Raw genomic sequence first — 5525 nt, forward strand, 5'->3', positions numbered from 1 at the left:
ATTTGACCTTGTTAAAATGCATGTTGTTTACTTGTTCCCAGTTTACCAAGTAATTCAGATCTCTGTGTAAGTGACCTGTCCTATTTATTACTGGCCATTCCCCTCATATCCGTGTTATCTGCAGACTTCATCAGTAATGATTTTATGTTTTAGTTCAGGTCATTGAAAAAACTGCTCATTTTTAAAAGGCAAAGAACCTTCTTGAAACCTACTAGAAATAGGTTTCAAGTGCCTGCTGATGAATGCCTAGTTAAAAGTGTGTTTTGAGTTAGCCAACTATAATATATTTACTGTGTGGTATGTTCATTTTGCTTCTGCACAGTTTGTTAATCAACATGATATGTAGTACCTTGCCAAAATGTCAAGTGTATTACATAGATACTATTATTTTTAGGAATCAAACTTGTAATCTCATGGAGTAAAAGATATCTAGTTAGTTATATTTTCCATAAATCCATTCCAACTGCCATTAATTGTATTACTTTTCTCTGTTTTTTTACTGAGTCCTATATCAGTTTTTCCCCTTTTTGCCTAGGAGAGATTTTTAAGGCTAACATACCTATAATTACCCAGGTAATTCTGTTTACCCTTTTAAAATATTGGCACAGCATTGGCTTTAATTATTATGCAAGCACCTTAATTTAAAGGGTGCTGAAATGGTATGTTTGTACTTTAAATAGAAGTTTCCACTCCCATCATTTTCCACAATCAGTTATTTTACATTCATTTTCTAAACATAATGAAAGTGTCACTAATTTTCACCAAATAATTCATTGTTCATTTTACTTAAGAAGACTGTTCTGTTTCTACCCTTGTATTGATAGAAAATAGTTTCTATTGACTAAACAACAGTGTAAATGTAAATTGTTTTTATATTGAATGGTAATCACAACTTTATCTAAAGTCCCAAAGAAATGAATATAGCTGAAGGCAAGCAAAATATCACAAAATATTTTGACAATCATAAGGAATATTTGGGCTATATTTACCTGTTTGCATGTGAAAAGAACACTTGGGGTTATTATTTTATTATCAAATGTTCTGCCTTGATGGAACTACATGCTGAACTATTCAATAAGCACATGAAATAGTTAAACATATTTTCTGGAAAGGTTTAATATTTTAATCATGATTTATCAAACACTATTTTATTTCACTATTACTTCAATATTTTAATAACAGAAGTTAGGTCAACTTATTGTTACTAAACTGATCTAAAGAGGTTCAGAGCTGAAGTGAAGGATTAAGACAGGCACACTCAATACCATTGAGAGACTGGTTAATTTAGAAACAAAGCTAGTTAAAGTAATGCAAAGCAACTTCACAAAGTTTTGAAATACCACAAAATACCCAACTGAGAAATATGGAGAGCTGCTATAATGGAAAGAAACTGGCCAGGCTTCTTCTACTATAAATTGGTATGTACTATGTATCAGTATTTGTTTTCACTTTGTGTGTCTGCGTGAGAGAGTGAGCATGTGAGTGTTATGCTGCCTTTTATCTTTCTTTTGTGGTATTAATAAACAACTTATGTCTCTAGCCAGAAAAGGAAGCCATTTAAAAAAAAATGTTTAGATACAACAACAGCAAGTCGAGCAAGGCTATTAACAATTATGAAAGAAGAAAGTGCTAATCTACGAGGAAGGCAAGGTGTTCATATTTAAATAGCAGACTATGCGTTTTCGCACTGTTTCTAATCTTGTGACTAAAATCAGCTTTAAGGCATTTTTATAGGTTCCCATTCATGGCCTAACAACACCCAAAGGTCTCTGACAGAATTAGATTTAATATGAAGGGCCAAATACTAATGTTTATTAAAAGGTGGCGGTTATTGCAAAGGGCTTATAAATTTATTAGCTAGATTCAATGGGTGTATGTAATAGAAAAACAGAAGGAATGTGGCAGTATGGTGACAATAATACCACTTGGTTACATGGATCCTTAACATGCATCCTTATTAGGTACTAGATTTTCATTTTTATACATTTTCCTTAGAAACTTAATTCCTAATTAAACTGAATACCAGGCAAGCAAAGTATAAATTACTTTATACTAATGAAGTTGTATTCAGCTCATTTTCATTTTATTAACAAAAATGCTTTTTTAATTATGCTACTGTTTTTATACATGGGTAATATTTATACACTTAAGACAGTCATATTCAAGTAGCATTGTGGTGCAATTAAAATAGAGGACGTTAAACAAACAACACACAAACTTTCACACCCAGATAGTTAGTTGATTTTAAGAGTGTTGATGCTCATAGTGACAGGTGTTTTATACTGTGACTGTGTAACTAATTGCCAAAGAAAATAAGAAAGGAAAGCCACAATAAACCATTAAAACTTAATTAAATATCATGTAGACAGTTGATTAATCTTTTAATGATCTGAGCATATCATGGGTCTTTGAGCATTTTCTTACTGTTGTTGCTGGAGGCTTATATGGGAAACTGTGAAAAACAAGCCCTCCACATTCCTTTAAGAAGGATAATCATCTGTGAAAGGAACTAAAATTCAAAAGTAATCCTCAACTACATAGGAGTATTTGGCATCCATAGATATGAGTAGGAGTGAAAAGGGAAGCTGTACTTCATAAAGGCTCTCCCAGGGGTGGCATGGAGGTAGTATAGACATAAACTTAGGCTCCTACCTCACTTACATGCTTAACTTTTTTACTCCACATCTACTTTAAATAGTCCACAAGAGAGAATTTTTTGAGATTACAAAAAAATTGGATTAGTTCACATTCTTACAGAAGTCAAGTAGTGTTTACGTGGATTTTGGATCCAGCTTATCATATTTCCTAGGAAATATAAAAAAGCAAAGACACTGACAGCACAAATGCAAGTGAAATAAAATGTTGTTTTTTTCCCTTTTTGCCATCCTACTCCAGAGTAAACAACAGAAAGGAACAAGGCAATGGCATTTTTACATTCATATTTTCTGTTGTCAAAAACACAAAATACATTCTGATTTACCTAGATGCTAGACTCCCCTGCATCATTCAGAAACTAGAATCCAGAAAAAATTAATCTCTTTGGCAGTAGTAAATAAATTAAAATCTATGAATATCTTAAAATCCCTTCAAAGGACATTCCAGGTAGGTTTTATTGGCTAAATACTAATTAATTAATTCTCAGTTACTGTGCATATTTTTCTGTATGCACTGTTCACACTTATCATCCTAAATCACATTACAAACTCCACCATCACCACAACAGCATAGCTCACAACCAAACCATCACATTCATGGATCCTATGCATGCCAATCACAAAATATAAATACTTCAATGCAATGGAAACTTTGTTGGAGGAACCAAAACCCATTACCCTCCAGAATGAACTCACAGAAAAATTTCAAAGAACAGAAACACACCATCAGCTATAAGAGGATACTTTTCACGAAACAGTTGCTGTATCTCTGACTTCATAGTCCTTGTCCTCAAAGGAAATCTATGCAATACCTTCAGAAGGCAGGCCTGGGAACAAAAAATCCTAATTTCATTGGACTCCAAGAACTATGGACTTAACAGAGACCAATAGTTTTATAGCTCATTGTAACTCACATACATTAAAGAACGACTAAATTTAGCATGCATTAAGCTAATGTGCATTAAGCACTTTTTGGCAGGTGTCTACTAAGGTTGTCTAAAGTTAAGCACAAGTCCCTGTAGCCCTGCCACATGCCCCTCTGGCCACCAGGGGGAGCTCCAGCCTCTAACCATATGGATGCAAGCACTTGGCAGCCATGCTGAAACCAGAGCCAGCTGCCAGAACCTGGCAGCCATCTGGGAAACTCTGATCCCTGGCCAGCCCTTTCCCTGTCCAGACACTTCATTTCCAGTGCAGGAGCAGCTGATCCCTCCTTGTCCACCCTGGCTCCCCACACCAGGGCTGCCCCTGCCCCTGCCAGTGATGCCCAGTGCCCCACTTCTCTGGCCCAGCCCCTGCCAGTGATGATCAGCACCCCACACTCCTACTGACCATGGTCCTGGCTCTGCTGGCCCCAGCAGGCCCAACCCCATCTGCCAGCAGGGGCCAGAGCACTGGCTGTAGGAGTGCTGTGGTCTGACACCCTCCTCCTGTACTCCTTGCCCCAGCTTGCCTGCTCCGCTGCTCACATACCCTCTACCCCCTGCCCACCCCCAGCACTACTCTCAGGACATGTACATGGATGAAACAAAAAAAGTTGTTATCCTCACAACATCGGCTCCCATCCCTCTGCCCTCCTCCCTCAACAAACAGAAACCTTCTCCCCTCAACCAACAGAGCCCCTCCACCACCCTGCAACAACAAAAAAACCCCACTTACAAGTGGGAAACTATATACAAGAGGAAAACTGTATACAAGGGGAAAATTTTTACAATGTTTTGGGTCTTCAAGCCCAGAGTTGGGTTGTGGGCCAGGGGGGAGAAGCCTAGAGGGCAGGGCCCTGGGGCAAATGCCAGTACCCCAACCCCTGGATGTTCCCTGGAGCTGGGCTCAGGCTGGCCCCCTAGTGGCAGGGCAGACCCTGCACTAAAGTTAGTTACAGGGTGCATCTACACATGCGTTAATGCACATTAACTAATCACTCCTAAACTAATCGCATTTGCAGGTATCAAATTTAGGCATGATTAGCCTAAGTTAATGCACATTAAGTGTGTGCATGTGTAGACACATGCCAGTAATGCGCATTAGTTTAACTAATGCACATTAATGTCTCTTGTGTAGACACACTCATAGAGCTGTATTTTAGGTCCACTAATGTCTAACAGGAGTATGTCAGTTAACTTGGCATGAGTCCCAGAACTGATAAGGTTGTTTAGAGTGAAGGTAGCTACAGTACAGAAATGACAGATATTAATAATTTTGTATAATTATGGCAAAACAACATTGACAACGTTGACTAGGTTGATTTAATTATCTTTATGTCTGAGAAGTTTTCATATGAGTTAGCTATCTTTAAAAAAAATCTTCGACCACTTGTTTAGAGCTTTAGTACAATATCAATACTATTCCTAGGTGCCGTACAACATTAATATGATTCCTAGGTGCCAGCAATCAACTTTTTAAAAAGCTTTCTTGATATTTGGTCACTGAGAATGACATCAATATAGTTTTCAGGGATTATAACAGTCACTGAAGTCATTGCAGCTTATGTCATTGAGAGTTTTAATACTTATTTAATAAATAATAATATATGACAATGGTTCATATTTCTTCTTGTTTTGATTGAATCCACAAACAGAAACTAATTGTCTTTTCAGCAAGTTGTATATATTTTATGTATACCTTTTACCCATAAAGCTTCTTCTACAGGAATGCTATTACTCAGACTCTGCTTTGTTTCAAACTACCACCATATATTTTGGTTAGTGGGTGTATAATTTTATGCTTGAAATGTCACCTATCAGAAACGGCTGCATCAACATCTTGTTCTCTGTTCATAACGTAATTATAATTTTCACAGATAATGAACCTCATTAAGGTGTTTTCTAATTTTGGGTTATGAACAAGTTTAGCTAGCTCACAGGAGTTTTT

General features: G+C 36.9%; 1 long non-coding RNA gene across 1 annotated transcript in view; it reads left to right on the top strand.

Moving 5' to 3' along the window:
• LOC109303772 overlaps nucleotides 1-5525 on the top strand; it is a 26934-nt gene that overhangs the window by 9654 nt on the left and 11755 nt on the right. Inside the window, exon 3 of the long non-coding RNA XR_002099218.1 lies at nucleotides 4629-4642. This is a non-coding gene — a long non-coding RNA (uncharacterized LOC109303772). The remainder of the gene's footprint in view (nucleotides 1-4628; nucleotides 4643-5525) is intronic.

Source organism: Gavialis gangeticus, unplaced genomic scaffold (assembly GCF_001723915.1).
Source record: "Gavialis gangeticus isolate Ggan-Ray unplaced genomic scaffold, GavGan_comp1, whole genome shotgun sequence".
NCBI lineage: Eukaryota > Metazoa > Chordata > Crocodylia > Gavialidae > Gavialis > Gavialis gangeticus.